The 15,356-nt window shown below is 44.7% G+C and overlaps 1 protein-coding gene across 1 annotated transcript in view; it reads right to left on the bottom strand.

Annotated features, from left to right (window-relative positions):
• LOC126481659 (UDP-glucosyltransferase 2-like) overlaps positions 1-15,356 on the bottom strand; it is a 148,980-nt gene that overhangs the window by 70,532 nt on the left and 63,092 nt on the right. The gene's annotated exons all lie outside the window — the stretch shown is intronic.

The following is a 15,356-nucleotide window of genomic DNA, read 5'->3' on the forward strand; positions in this document are numbered from 1 at the left end:
AATTGAGATAACTGTGAAACTTCAGTTTTTGTAAACATTAAGTTTAAAATGTAACAGCTCATTCATTTTTTCATAATTTAAATTCTAGAGTTTCATACACCTGTAAGTATGGTTTGTATGTTGTGCAAAACTCATCTAAGAACCTCTCTTACTTACTAAGAAAATTGTACCTATAGCAACAAATGCAGCAAATAGAAAGTGAAAAAAATGATTAAATTTCACATGTAAAAAAGTTATTTTGTTATGTTTTTTAACTTCCACTGCTATAATTTTGAATCCTGAATCCTTCCTGGTCATGTTGACAAAGTTTTATGATTTTATTTGAAAAAGTATAGACAGTGGAAATTAAAATGTCCTGTGGTGCTTCTTCTGCTCCAAGTGGGCCTACTGACGTCCTACCCCTCTTAACAGATATGAGGTGTTTATAGTCTAAGAACGTTTAGCATTGTACTCCATAATGGCACAAAAGCCGAAATCTAGATAGTACAGAAGATAAATACAGTTACACACAGTCTAATGGAGGTTTACTCTTTCTAAAAAAGAAGAAATAGTTCATGTATTTCTTAGTGCAGCACACTTGTACAAATTCGAAATTCAGTAACTCTAATTTCTCGATATATCGAACATGATGTCAAGTATCTTAACAAAATGAAAAAATCTTACGTTCTGGTACACTCGAAGAATTAAAGCTACTATCATGACAGACTGCACCGCACTGCACACTTCGCAGAATAGTCAATTATCCAGAATACCGTTTTGTCATTCAACGCTTCGCAATACTTCTGTTTCCTTAACAATGCATAACATACTGCAGTTAACAGGGTGTAAACGGTAAATGTTTAGAACGTACCACATGGCTGTAAAGAACGACGGGCAGGACACTTGTGGTCTGTCAAGTCGGGAGAAGTACCTCCAACTGACGTCCCATACTTAAGCTACAGCGCATGAGCGTCACGCAAATTTTTAATATCTCTTCCTGCAAACTCTTAGTAAGGTAAGTGAACACTCACGGATTAGGTCCTAGGCCAGTTGCGAGTGGCCGACCGTTGCTTACAAGATAATAGGATGGGCGATCAATGATCGTGGAACGTGTGGTCAGCGTGTTCAGTCCCTCCAGCCGTTATTGGCGGTAGATAAATCCCGACAATACTATTGCTACTTTATTCAAGCAGATCCTCGAGTGTCTTTTTTTTTGGTTTTAGGGCGCAAAACTGTTATGGTCATTAGCGACCGGTCCGTGACTTAGGAAACAGTAAAAACCAAAAATGGAAACCAGCAGCAATGGGAATGAAACTCAAAAAATTGGAGAAACTAAAAGCAGAAGGAAGGCTTAAAAATCCACTACAGAAAGGGGTTGGCGAGAACGCGATCGGCCGAGCGCGTGTCGTCTGCTAAAATTGACGATATATCAGGCGGCAGCTGTAGACGGGCGCGTAACGGAGTAAAATAGGGGCACTCAATTAAAAGGTGTCTTACCGTCCACAGCTGAGAGCGGTGGGGACAGAGTGGGGGAGGATCGCCGCTTAAAAGATGTCGATGGCTAAAAAGACAGTGCCCTATCCGGAGTCTAGTTAAAATTACCTCCTCCCGACGACGCGATCGGGAGGAAGAGGTCCAAGCACAAGGAAGAGCTATCACGTCCCGCAATTTATTATGGGGAAGTGTCGACCAATGTGCGTGCCATAAAAGAACAACACGACGACATAAAACGCTCCGTAGATCGGCGAAGGGAATCGATTGAATAGCTGACCGAAGAAGAGAGACTGCAGCCTTGGCCGCTATATCGGCCGCCTCATTTCCACAGATACCAACGTGTCCTGAGAGCCAGAGGAACGCCACAGAGACGCCCCCCAAATGGAGCAAGCCCAGGCAGTCCTTAATCCGGTGGACCAGAGGGTGGACAGGGTAAAGAGCTTGGAGACTGAGGAGAGAGCTGAGAGAATCTGGACAGATAACATACTGTATCCGCTGATGGCGACAGATGTAGTGAACAGCCTGGAGAACAGCGTAAAGCTCCGCAGTATAAACCGAAAATTGGTCGAGAAGCCGAAATTGATTTGGGGTGTCGCCAAAGATATAGGCACTCCCTACACCTAACGATGTTTTCGAGCCATCAGTGTAAATAAATGTGGCTTCCTTCATTTGTGCACATAGAGCAGCAAATGCCCGACGATAAACAAGTGAAGAGGTACCATCCTTGGGAAATTGACAAAGGTCACGGAGCAGGCAGATCCGGGGACGGAGTCAAGGCGGTGATGTACCCCAAGTTGTCAAGAAGGTTTTAGGAAAGCGGAAGGAAAGAGAATGGAGCAGTTGACGGAAGCGGACTCCCGGTGGTAGTAGGGAGGAGGGGCGGCCTGCATACCCTACATCAAAGGAGGCGTCGAAAAAAATGTCATGCACTGGATTAGCAGGCATGGAAGACAGATGGCTAGCATAACGACTCAGAAGAACTGCTCGCCGATTGGACAGCGGAGGTTCAGCAGTCTCAGCATAAAGGCTTTCCACAGGGCTGGTGTAAAAAGCTCCAGACACTAAACGTAATCCACGGTGGTGGATAGAGTCGAGACGACGAAGAATAGACGGCCGAGCACAGGAGTAAACTATGCTTCCATAGTCCAATTTCGAGCGCACTATGGCGCGATAGAGGCGGAGAAGGACCACTCGGTCCGCTCCCCAGGAGGTACCATTCAGGACACGGAGGGTGTTGAGGGATCGCAGACAGCGAGCCGAAAGATAGGAAACGTGGGAGGACAAGCACAGTTTTCTGTCAAACATAAGACCCAAGAATTTAGCGACGTCCGAAAACGGAAGGTTGGCAGGTCCTAGATGTAAGGAAGGTGGAAGAAACTCCGTACGACGCCAAAAATTAACACAGACGGTCTTACTGGGAGAAAAACGGAAGCCGGTTACGATGCTTCAAGAGTGGAGGCAATCGAGACACCCTTGAAGACGTCGTTCAAGAAGGCTGGTCCGTTGAGAGCTGTAGTAGATCGCAAAATCGCCCACAAAGAGGGAGCCTGAGACATCAGGAAGGAGACAATCCATAATTGGATTTATGGCGATGGCAAACAGTACAACACTCAGCACGGAGCCCTGGGGTACCCCGTTTTCTTGGGAGAAAGTACGGGAGAGAGTAATGTTCACCCGCACTTTAAATGTGGGCTCTGCCATAAATTCGCTAATAAAAAGGGGCAGCCGACCTCGAAAGCCCCAAGAGAACAGTGTGCGGAGGATGCCTGTCCTCCAACAGGTATCGTATGCTCTCTCCAGATCAAAAAATATTGCTACTGTTTGGCGTTTCCGGAGAAAATTGTTCATGATATAAGTGGAGAGAGCAACAAGATGGTCAACTGCAGAACGATGCTTTCGGAATCCGCATTGGGCAGGTGTTAGACTGCGAGACTCCAGCCAGCAAGCTAAACGGCAATTCACCATAGGCTTCAAAACCTTACATACACTCCTCGTGAGAGAAATGGGGCGATAGCTAGAGGGGAGATGTTTGTCCTTTCCAGGTTTCGGAGCAGGAACGACGATAGCTTCCCGCCATCGTCTGGGAAAAGTACTGTCGGTCCAAATTCGATTGTAAAGGCGAAGGAGGTAACGCAGGCTATGGGTTGATAAATGCAGCAACATTTGGACGTGGATACCATCCGGTCCTGGGGCAGAGGAGCGAGAAGAAGAGAGTGCATGTTGTAGTTCCCGCATGAAGAAAACAGTATTATAGCTTTCGCGATTTTGAGAGAAGAAAGCAAGAGGTTGCACTTCAGCTGCACGTTTCTTCGGGAGAAACGCTGGCAGGTAATTTGAAGATCTCGAAATCCCAGCAAAGTGTTGACCCAATGAGTTAGAAATTGCGACGGGGTCCACTAATGTATCATGCGCGACAGTGAGCCCAGAGACTGGGGAGAAACTAGGCGCGCCTGATAACCGTCGAATCCGACTCCAAACTTCCAAGGAGGGATTGAAGGTTTTAAATGAGCCAGTAAAGAAGTCCCAGCTTGCCTTCTTGCTATCGTGGTTGACGCGACGGCATCGCGCACGGAACTGCTCATAGCGGATACAGTTGGCCAAAGTGGGATGGTGGCGGAAAACACGAAGAGCACGTCGCCGCTCACGTATTGCGTTACGGCATGCCTCGTTCCACCAAGGAACTGGGGGGGCGCCGGGGCAATTCGGAGGTGCGTGGTATTGAACGTTCTGCAGCTGTAAGAATAACGTCTGTAATATGTGTGACCTCATCGTCGACGCTAGGAAAGTGACGGTCATCGAATGTCGCTAGAGACGAAGAAAGTGTCCAATCGGCTTGGGCAAACTTCCAGCGTCGCGGGCGCATATATGGCAGTTGAGGCTGCAGTCTAAGGACACATGGAAAGTGGTCACTCGAGTGTCTATCATCAAGGGCGAACCATTCGAAGCGCCGAGCTAGCGGAACAGTACCGACCGAAAGGTCCAAATGAGAGAAATTTGTCGTGGAGGCAGACAAAAATATAGGGACCCCAGTGTTGCAAACTAGATCCGCTTGGTGGAAGACGTCTAGCAATAGTGAGCCACGTGGCCAAGGATGTGGAGATCCCCAAAGCGGGTGGTGGGCATTGAAGTCCCCAAACAGCAAATAGGGAGGTGGAAGCTGACCAATAAGATGAAGGAGATCAGCTGGTGCCATTGGTGTGGACGATGGAATGTAAACAGTACAAAGAGAAAAGGTATATCCAGTAAGGGAAAGATGGACAGTGACAGCTTGGAAGGAAGTGTTTAAGGGGATTGGGTGATAATGGAGAGTATCATGGAGAAGAATCATGAGTCCTCCATTGGCCAGAGTGCCTTCAACAGAGGGGAGATCAAATCGGACGGACTTAAAATGGGGGAGAACAAAGCGGTCATGGGGATGCAGCTTTGTTTCCTGAAGACAGAAGATGACCAGCGAGTATGATCGTAAGAGGATCGACAATTCATCCCGATTGGCTCGAATGCCGCTGATATTCCAGTGGATAATGGACATAGGGTGAACAGAAAATGGAGGAATGTGACCAAGGTTGCTGTCAACTCAACGACTGCTCAGAGCTTGCGACCGACAGCATGGAATGGCATTCGGCCGAAGGCAGAAGATCCTGATCCATAGGTTGTTCAGGAGCAGCTCCTGCCACCAGCGATCGGCCGGTTGTTCGGCCGCCAGCAGTGCGCCTCGGCGACACACAAGACCGCCGAGGGCGATTTCCGCCAGGTGGTGCTGTAGATGAGACACGCCTTGGCGGAGAAGGAGAGGAACTGGGTTTCTTATTAGCCTTCTTGGAAACATGATGTTTAGATGAAGGAGGAAACGATGGTTGGGAAGTTGGGGTACATAAAAAATCTTCACGAGTATGCTCTTTTTTGGAAGTCTTGGTGTCTGACTTTTGGGCTCGAGATTTAGCAGAACCCGATGAAGGGTGAGCCATAGAGTGGGCAGGCGAAAGTGGTGAGGTTGAACGGGCGATCTTTGCGCTGGCCGATCTGACGACCATGGCACTAAAGGTGCGGTTGCAAGTCTGCGTGGCCGCCTCCTTTGTTGGCCGAGGAGAAGCAAGGACAGTGCTGTATTTTCCTGTCTGAGGCACGGTGGGCTGTCTACTGGCGAATAATTTTCGAGCAGCAAAGGTCGGCACCTTTTCCTTGACTCTGATTTCCTGAATGAGCTTTTCGTCTTGAAAAATGGGGCAATCTCGAGAGGAAGCAGCGTGGTCACCCATACAGTTGATGCAACGAGGGGATGGAGGTGGACAAGCACCCTCATGGGCATCCTTGCCACACGTAACACATTTGGCCGGATTGGAACAGGACTAGCTGGTGTGATTGAACTGCTGACACCAATAGCAATGTGTAGGGTTTGGGACATGAGGGCGAATGGAAATTATCTCATAGCCTGCTTTGATTGTCGATGGGAGTTGAACTTTGTCAAATGTCAAGAAGACAGTGCGGGTTGGAATGATGTTCATGTCAACCCTTTTCATAACTCTATGAACAGCCGTTACACCCTGGTCAGACAGGTAGTGCTAATTTCCTCGTCAGACAATCCGTCGAGGGAGCGTGTATAAACAACTCCACGTGAGGAATTTAAAGTGCGGTGCGCTTCAACCCAGACAGGGAAGGTGTGGAGCAGTGAAGTATGCAGCAATTTTTGTGCCTGGAGGGCACTGACTGTTTCTAACAACAAGGTGCCATTCCGTAATCTGGAACAAGACTTTACAGGACCTGCAATTGCATCGACACCTTTCTGAATAATGAAAGGGTTTACCGTGGAGAAGTCGTGACCTTCGTCAGACCGAGAAACAACAAGGAACTGTGGCAACGATGGAAGAACTGTCTGTGGCTGAGACTCAGTGAACGTACACTTGTGAGCAGACATAGTGGAAGAGGAGGAAACCATTGCGGAAGAATCCCCCATGATTACCGGCGTCTCCGATGGCGCGCTCCTCCCTTGTGGGGGGCCCCCTCTGTGGGCACTCCCGCCTTAGGTGATTGTTCACACCTCAGGTCACACCTCCTGACAAACGGACGGAGGGACCAATCGGCACTTTCGGAAGGTATCAGCTCGGGTAATCACCCCTCCCTGGGCCTGGCCATTACCAGGGTACGTATGTGTCCTCCCTGTCTACCCGGGGCGGGGAATTACGTGTTACCCCGTCAACGGCTACGCACGAAAATGCGTGGGTCGGCCTTCAGACACGCACAGGGAGGAAAAAAGAGGAAGGGAGAAAGAAAGAAAGAAAGAAAGAAAGGGAAAGGAAAGAAGTGAGGTCTCAAACGCTGCAACGAAGAAAGGGTAAAGAGAAGAGGTAAGGAAAAGAGAAGGAGCAAGGAAGGATGAAGACATACAAGCAGAGAAGGCGAAGAATGCATTACATTTACGAGCATCCGTCTCCAGACGTAGGCACAAACCATACTCCCAGAGGGGGGAGAAAGGGAAGGAAAGACCCAGAGGTGAGGGGAGGGGGGGCCAAGATGGGGGATGGGGAAGGATGCGGAAAAGGAAGGTATGCAGCCCGGAAAGGAAGGAGGGCCACATTAGCTCAGGGTCCTGTGTTTGCTACGCACGTATCCACAAAAGAGTTGTGGACCCCCTTGGGGGGGGGGGGGGGGGGGGGGCGGCTCTCTCTCTCGAGTGGTCTCTCAAGGGCTGAATGGACCCCGCACCAAGCCTCTTTAACTCAGAAAACAATCTTGAGGTACCAGGAACTAAACCCGGGTCCTTCCGCACCGAGGACTGTGACAACCATTCGGTTGCGCAGGCGGTCGCAAAACCGAATAGGGGCTATCGCCTATGAAATATAGTTTGCGTGGGGACGAGTCTTTCCTGGAGACCGCGGTTTTGCGAGCTGCTGAAGAAAAACGAAAGTTACTTTCAAACACCTCACCCTCCACCCCCGCCCCTAAACTAACACCCAACCGGGCAAAATCTCTAGTACATTGCTCATGACACCACTACTACCACTGCACAAAAATTGCGTCTGCACGAATTACGTCCCATATCGTATCTGTTTTGGTCTTCACTGACTGCTGTTATGCCGCCGCCTTCGTCTTTCATTTAAGTTTTTAAAATTGTCGTTTGAGTAAATTTTAACACACTATTGGGGAGAAGAGGAGCTTGTGGCGTAACTTGACTAGAAGAAGGGATCGGTTGGTAGGACATGTTCTGAGACATCGAGGGATCATCAATTTAGTATTGGAGGGCAGCGTGGAGGGTAAGAATCGTAGAGGCAGACCAAGAGATGAATACACTAAGCAGATTCAGAAGGATGTAGGCTGCTGAAGGTACTGGGAGATGATGAAGCTTGCACAGGATAGAGTAGCATGGAGAGCTGCATCAAACCAGTCTCAGGACTGAAGACCACAACAACAACAACAACAACAACAACAACATTGTGTTAATTTTAACAGCATACAGTTAGCAGTCAAATCGTAATCTGCTGTGCTTGCACCGGTCAAATTTAGAAAGAATTGTAAACGTAATTACTTTTTTACATTACGTTTACTAACATCTTTTTCCCTCATTACCCTTACAGGAAAGTTGAAACTTTTCATTTTAACCAAGTAACCGAGGAAGCTGGTCTGACCAGTGCGTTCCACGGATTTAAGTCTATTAGACTCCTACCTGTAGTGATGTATGAAGTCGGTGTTGCATTTCCATTGAAGGTATGGACACTTTTACGCATCAGGGAGCGGGCTGTTGACCCTTGTGCTCGTATTACGGCCTATGTGTTGTTTGAAGTCCATGAGGACATTGTGAAGAGCTGGTAGATCTCCTCGAGATGATTATAGGGAATCTTTGTACGAAAATAGGACAAAAAAATAGAGAACGATGCTTAAGTGTGCAACTTCGGAAAACGCTACCAGACATGACGGAGCTTACGTTAATAGGATTAGCCGAGAACAACAAAGTGTTTGTCCTGAACACATTCTTCCAGTAAAAATATAAAGTAGGCTCGGCAAGGACCAAATGCAACTAAAAACGGAATTTGCTACATTTTATCCAACAATAAAGTTTTATTGTTTGTGACAATCCTAAATCACTTTCTCAGAAGATACAGAATGAAGTTAGATACGATACCTGAGAAAAAATAAAACTGACTTGTTAAGAGGGAGCCAGTCATAACATTTCACGAAATACTGGGAGGTGTATCAGCGTACATTAGTAACAACTAGTCCAGTATCTCTGTAATTGAAAACTTTACAAATTTAGATGAAAGGAAGACGTTAACAGCTATGTTTCACAAGCGAGTTGCAACCTTAGACGACATATGAAGACGTTCACACCTGCTGAGTAACTTCCACCAATACTTGGGTTGTTTGGGGGAAGAGACCAAACAGCGAGGTCATCGGTCTCATCGAATTAAGGAAGGACGGGGAAGGAAGTCGCCGTGCCCTTTCAAAGGAATCATCCAGACATTTGCCTGGAGCGATTTAGGGAAATCACGGAAAACCTAAATCAGGATGACCGGACGCGGGATTGAACCGTCGTCCTCCCGAATGCTCCACCAATACTTCCAGTATGACTGACGCCAGTGAACCTTCCATCGCAAACGTGTCTTGTATAATAATTGTTTTTATGCAAATATCTTGGCTGCAGCCACGAACCTACTATGCTGTCATAATAGGAGGAGAGGTGATACTCCTACGTGGCGCGTCCCAGGTGGCGGATAGGGAAGTCCTCACCGGCTTACCGGGGGACTTGAGTGAAATAAAATAGCTCTCGCGGACCAAACACACCCTCTGCGGTTAACAACCGTAGTTGTAAATCGGAGCTTGCTCCAGCTAAGGTTGACAACCTTTGAAAGTCAAAAATGGAAAGGTCTTTTAGGAAAAAAATTCCACCGTCCTGCTCAAAAAGGCAGGAAAAGGCTACATCGGATTCGGTGGGTAGTCAACTAGAAGACAGCAACGAATCGGAGCGTTTGCAAGCATCAAAATGCACACTAAAACACAAAAAGAAGATTAAACATGAGCAAATAAATTATATAGAAACACACAACATAAACTCTAGGAGCTCACAGATGAACTAAATAAACAAAAAATTTTAATTACAGGGATCCAAGAAATGAGAAACACCACAGAGGACCCATTCGAATCACAGGGATACAGAATTTATAATGGGAAACCAGGAACGAGGGCAATGAAACAATGTCCCCAGTTCGGAATAGGGTTTTTAGTAAACATAAAAATAATAGATTCAGTAACGGATTTCCAAGCAGTATCACCAAGAATAGCGACTCTAAGCTTTAAAACAATGAATAAAACCTATACAATAATAAATGCTCATGCCCCAACAAATGAAAAAAATTGTCTAACAAAAACAAAGGAAGAGGTAGATAAATTTTGGGACCTTCTAGAACAAACTGAACAGAGTAAATAAAAAGAACGTAAAAATCTTATTGGGAGATTTCAATACTCAGTTGGGAAAAGAAAGGAAATATAAAGATATAATTGGAAAATGGAGTCCACATAAATTTACGAACAAAAACTGTCAAAGACTTGTAGAACTCTGCAGAGAACACAACCTAATATCTAAATTAACACACTTTAAGAGGAAGCCAAGTAACCTTAAAACATGGAAACATCCAGACTGGAGGAAGGGAGAGTCCATGTCTGTATGGACAAAAATTTTCCATAAGGAGATCCACAATGTTAAAGTACTGAGAGGAGTAGACACAGGCTCAGACCATTATACAGTTAAAATTAAAATCAAATTCACTCCGTTAAAGAAGAGGACCGGAAACACTAATAAAATAAATAGGAGGTTTGACCCACATCAGCTAATTAAAAATAATAAATATCAACAAATAACACAAACCATCAAATCAACAGATGATCTAGAACAACTAGTACCTAATCTTAAAAAAGAAGCGGAGAATTTAGCTCCCTTGAACCCCCGAAGGAAACATGCCTGGTGGACATCAGAATGTGACAAATTCCATGAAGATAGACACCAAGCATGGTTAAAGTTTCAAACATATAAAACTGAAGATAATGCCATCAACCTAAAAAATGAAAGAAAAAAATTCACACAAAATATTAGAAGAATCAAGAGAGGATTCCATAAAGATATTATAAACTCTATAGAAGGTAATTATCGTAAAACCAACTCCGGGAAGTACTATAAAATCTTTGGGAAACAACTACAACAATATGAGGCCCCTGCACTAATACTGAAAGATGAAGATGGAAAAATGACACACAGTAACAAGTAAAATGCAGAAATCATGGCAAAAGCATTTAACAAACTTCTAAATTGCGAGGAACCCAAAGAACTCTTACAATTCAACATAAATACCCCAATAAAAAACCAAACCTAACAAACTACACCCTCCAACTTTCCAAGAAGTAGAAAAATTTTTTAAAGAACAAAAAAATTATAAGGCCTGTGGAGAAGATAAGGTTTTTGTTGAAATGTGGAAATATGCAAGTGACACAGTCAAGACCTCCTTACACATGGCTCTAACAAAAATTTGAGTAACAGAACGATTCCCCAAACACTGGACCACAGCTATCATCCACCCACTACACAAAAAGGGACATAAGAGCAACCCAGACAACCACAGAGGAATCTTTCTCCTAAATTGCACATACAAAATTCTATCCAAGATCCTATATGAAAGAATCAAGGAGGAATTAGAACAGGAGTTAGGTGAATATCAGGGAGGTTTCAGACCATGGAGAAGCTGTGCAGACCAGATAATTAGTTTAAAATTGATTATGGCATACTACAGGAAACGGAACATACCTCTGGCAATAACATTTGTAGATTTTAAGAAGGCATATGACTGTCTCCACAGACCTTCAGTATTAAAAATTTTAAGAAATCTAGGACTCCATCCAAAACTAATTAAAATAATACAACTCACTCTAACCAACACCAAATCAAAAGTGAAGTTTAGAGGAGAAATTTCGGAACCATTCCTCATAAAAACAGGTTTAAGACAAGGTGACTGCCTATCACCATTACTGTTCAACTGTGCACTGGAATACATAATGAGAGAACGGTACAAGGACAATCCAAAGATGATAAGAATTGGAAGTGCAAAAGATGATATTAGCTTAAACTGCTTGGGATTCGCTGATGATCTTGCTCTCCTAGCCAACACCTTTCAAGAAGCCAGGCAACAAGTGAAATCACTACAAGAAGTAGCAGAGAAAGTAGGCCTTAGAGTATCAATTGAAAAAACGGAGATTATGCTAACTGATCCACCACTTGCAAGCAAAATTACAGTAGGAGAACAGGAAATTACAATTGTCGATAAATTTAAATGTTTAGGCGAAATAATAACATACAATCTAAATGAGAAGCCATCATGGCAGAATAGAATAAGAAACTGAACTACGCAAGTTACATTACCAAAACTAAATACAACAAAAAAGCCTATCTATAGATGCATAATTAAAACACTATAAAACAGTTACACAACCAGAAATAACGTATGCAGCTGAAACTATCTTCAAAAGAACTAATACAGCAGAAATTGACAGAATACTAAAAATAGAAAGAAGAATAATTAGGACATGTATAAATAAACAGTATAAAATAAGTGGACATTGGAGAATAGCATCAAATGAAACAGTATATAAGAAAATAGAACCAATCATGAGCACAATCAGGAAGAAACGCATCTCATTCTGGACATCTGATGATAACTCCAGAAAACAGAATTAGTAAAAAAATACAAAAATTGTGGAATAGCAAGAGCGACATTAAATGGATCACAGAAATTAAGGAAGATATAAAAACAAATTACAGCAGATGACCTAAAAAACAAGACAGAGAAAACCAGAATACTGCAAGACCCGCAAACCAGACTACAAATGAAAATCAATAAAAGGAGTACAGGAAGAGTGGTCTCAAATGAAGAAAGAAAGAAAATATCTGAAAGAATGAAGAAATATTGGGCAGACAGAAGAGCAAAACGCCTTTCATACAAGAATAAATGCTAATAATTACATTACTTAAATATCATATTAAGTTATTGTTGAGCCAAATTGTATCCCTGTGTAACAACTTGTTTATAACTTTGTATTTTTAACTAGAGTGGTCCAATGAAGGCCATAAAATAAATAATCTTGGCTGCAGAATTTCATCATGTCTTACTCATACAAAAGCAGCAGTGAAATCTACTAGTGCTATGGCAGTGTCATTTAAGGAATATCGAGATATCTAACAGGTATCGTTAGTTGAGGCGTTAGGTATCGCTTACCAGCGTTCTGAATTCCTGTCGTCAGGAATTCCTGAATGGGAAATCCCACGGGGTGGGTTCAGTTGCCTAGCGGAAAGGGTTTCCTCCCTCTGCGGCACCGACTTCTTGCTTTGCTGATGTGAGAGGAATATGTGGTGTATGTACTTATGGATTATATGTGACAGACGGACGCGTGTTATGTTTGTGCTGCACGATGAGAGAAGGGAGGGGTTGAAACCCGGTGGCAGCATGTAGCCTACTTCTCACCAATAGCGCCAAAGGGACCGCCGAGCTTAACTTCCCTATTCGACGACCGTCAACAGTGTCACAAGCCTTCACTTCAGAGACTGAGGAGAAGTTTGGAATACAATCCAGGGCAATGGCGCGAAGACTGACCATCAGCAACTTCACGCCACCTCGCTGGCCAAGTACTGGCAGCGAAAATTTCAATCACCACCAGGATTCGAACAAGCTTACCTCCGAGTCGAGGGTTACCGCGTCTCTGTTACCGAGAGGGGTTGCCTGTGAGTTAAGCTCGTCTCTGTCCCGTTCCACGTAAGGCGTACTACACGTGGACGACCGTATCAGCCACGACGCAGGAGACAAGAGCTCTTGAACTAGTATAGGTTGCTGAAGTGTAACGTACGTTTGACCAGACAATATGTACGCAGTTACTTCACTTCTTATCCAAACTCTACGATTGTTCATCGACGTATCAGGATCTTACGAGATAGCTTTGAAATGCGATGCGGTGCGGTGCGGTGCGATAGATATCTGACCTGTTTTCTCAGATATGATAACGATCGTGCTAAAGGAGAAGATTACGTCAGATAACTGACCGTTGGCCTGTTCAGTCATCGCATAAAATTAAAACTAAACAAGTTCACCGCCATGCTAACGAGCAAAACAGCCAAATACAATTTTCTGAGTATTATCCTTTCATTACCGATAATCTTTTCCCTTACTTAAATACACAAATGTTATCTTTTACGAAATAGCCAGAGCGCATGTTTACCAGAATCACGGTAGCCGATTCCGTCCGTTACTCCGTGATGACAGGTCGGAGACGAAATAGTTTTAGTGGCTCCATTTCTTGTTCGTGTCCTTTGGCCAATTGGGTATCAGCTCAAGCCTCCAGTGGCTAGGAAAGATTAAATTTTACCCTCCCGGGATTCTAGAGCGTTCGCATGTGTTAGAACGTTATTCAGCTTTGCTTCGACGATTTCACGAAACTTTTACAATTAAAAATATAATTGACATATACCAATGATGAAGCGGCTACCAATAACTGGAAAAATTGAAATAGGCGAACAGCTGGTCATGGCTCCAAGAAGTCAGCAGACTGATGATAAAATTTAAAATATGTAAAGATCAATTACTACGTCTCTAATTGTTATAGAAGGTGTAACGGGTGTAGGTGCAGATATTTTTGTATTTAGTGATGTTTTCTGCATGGCCGTAGCTGCACCACAAAGTGGACTATACCTGTCAGTATAGAGTACCGTTTCGGCTCCATGTGTCTACACTAATACCTGATCTGATGCTCAGGGAAAAATTAGCACTAACGGCTTTTTATTACCACAATGCTCGTCTCAGGTCTGCCATTGTCTTGCTGAAGGAGAGGGTACTCCATGTGTGGATGAAATCTTCAAGTTCGTAACTCCATTACAGCACAACGTTTCTCAAGGATCGACAGAGTTGCGTTACACGCAGCCATTTTACACGCTACAATTAGGAGCTCTCTAGCGACAGAGGGCTTCAGATACGTAGACATGAATAAAAATGTAGAATATTAATAACGTTTGTTTGATTTAAAAAGCTTTAAGTGTTTCACATAAATTCGGAGGCATTTCGCAGCACACACTCGCATACCCCTCCCTCTCCGCGGAATTTGCGGGGATTAGCTGACTCGGGTGCAGATGTGGTGCAAGCTCTCTCCAGTAATCTACCAAGGTCTCATTGTTTTGGTGCCACAACACGTCGCCGCTGTTATCCGTGCCAAAGGTGGCCGTACCGGCTATTAGGTAAGTCATAACGTTCTGGCTAATCAGTGGATACTGGCAGCACGGCATCCGCAAACGAAAGCAATAGAATGAGGTACCGACTCACAACAGTCGGAACTCGCCACTGTGTTACTAGAACCACTCCATCATACTCCTGGCCTATGACATGGCACGTTGTCTTGGTGAAAAATGCCAATGCCATCGGCAAACATGATCGTTATGAAGGGGCGTCCGTCTTCTGAAACCAATGTACGATACACCTTGGCCGTTATGGTGCTTTGCACGGGCTCCACTGGACCCATAGAGGCCCACGTTAATGTTCTCCAGAGCGTAATGGAGCCGCCGCCAGCTTGTCTCCACCCCACAGTACAGGTGTTCCCCTAGAAGACAACGGATTCGCGCCCTCCCATCGAAGTGATGAAGTTATCAAGTTTCATCAGACCAAGCAGCGCTCTACCACTGCGCTAGCATCCAGTGCCCATGATCACGTGCCCATTTCAGTCGTAGTTGCCGATGTGTTGACATTGGCGCTTGCATGGGTCGTCGGCTGCGGAGGCCCACCGATAGGAGTGTTCGGTGCACTGCGTGCTCAGGCACACTTTTACTCTGCCCAGCATTAAAGTTTGATGTTAGTTCCACCACAGTTCGCCGC

The sequence above is a fragment of the Schistocerca serialis genome, chromosome 5, assembly GCF_023864345.2.
Source record: "Schistocerca serialis cubense isolate TAMUIC-IGC-003099 chromosome 5, iqSchSeri2.2, whole genome shotgun sequence".
Taxonomy (NCBI): Eukaryota; Metazoa; Arthropoda; class Insecta; order Orthoptera; family Acrididae; genus Schistocerca; species Schistocerca serialis.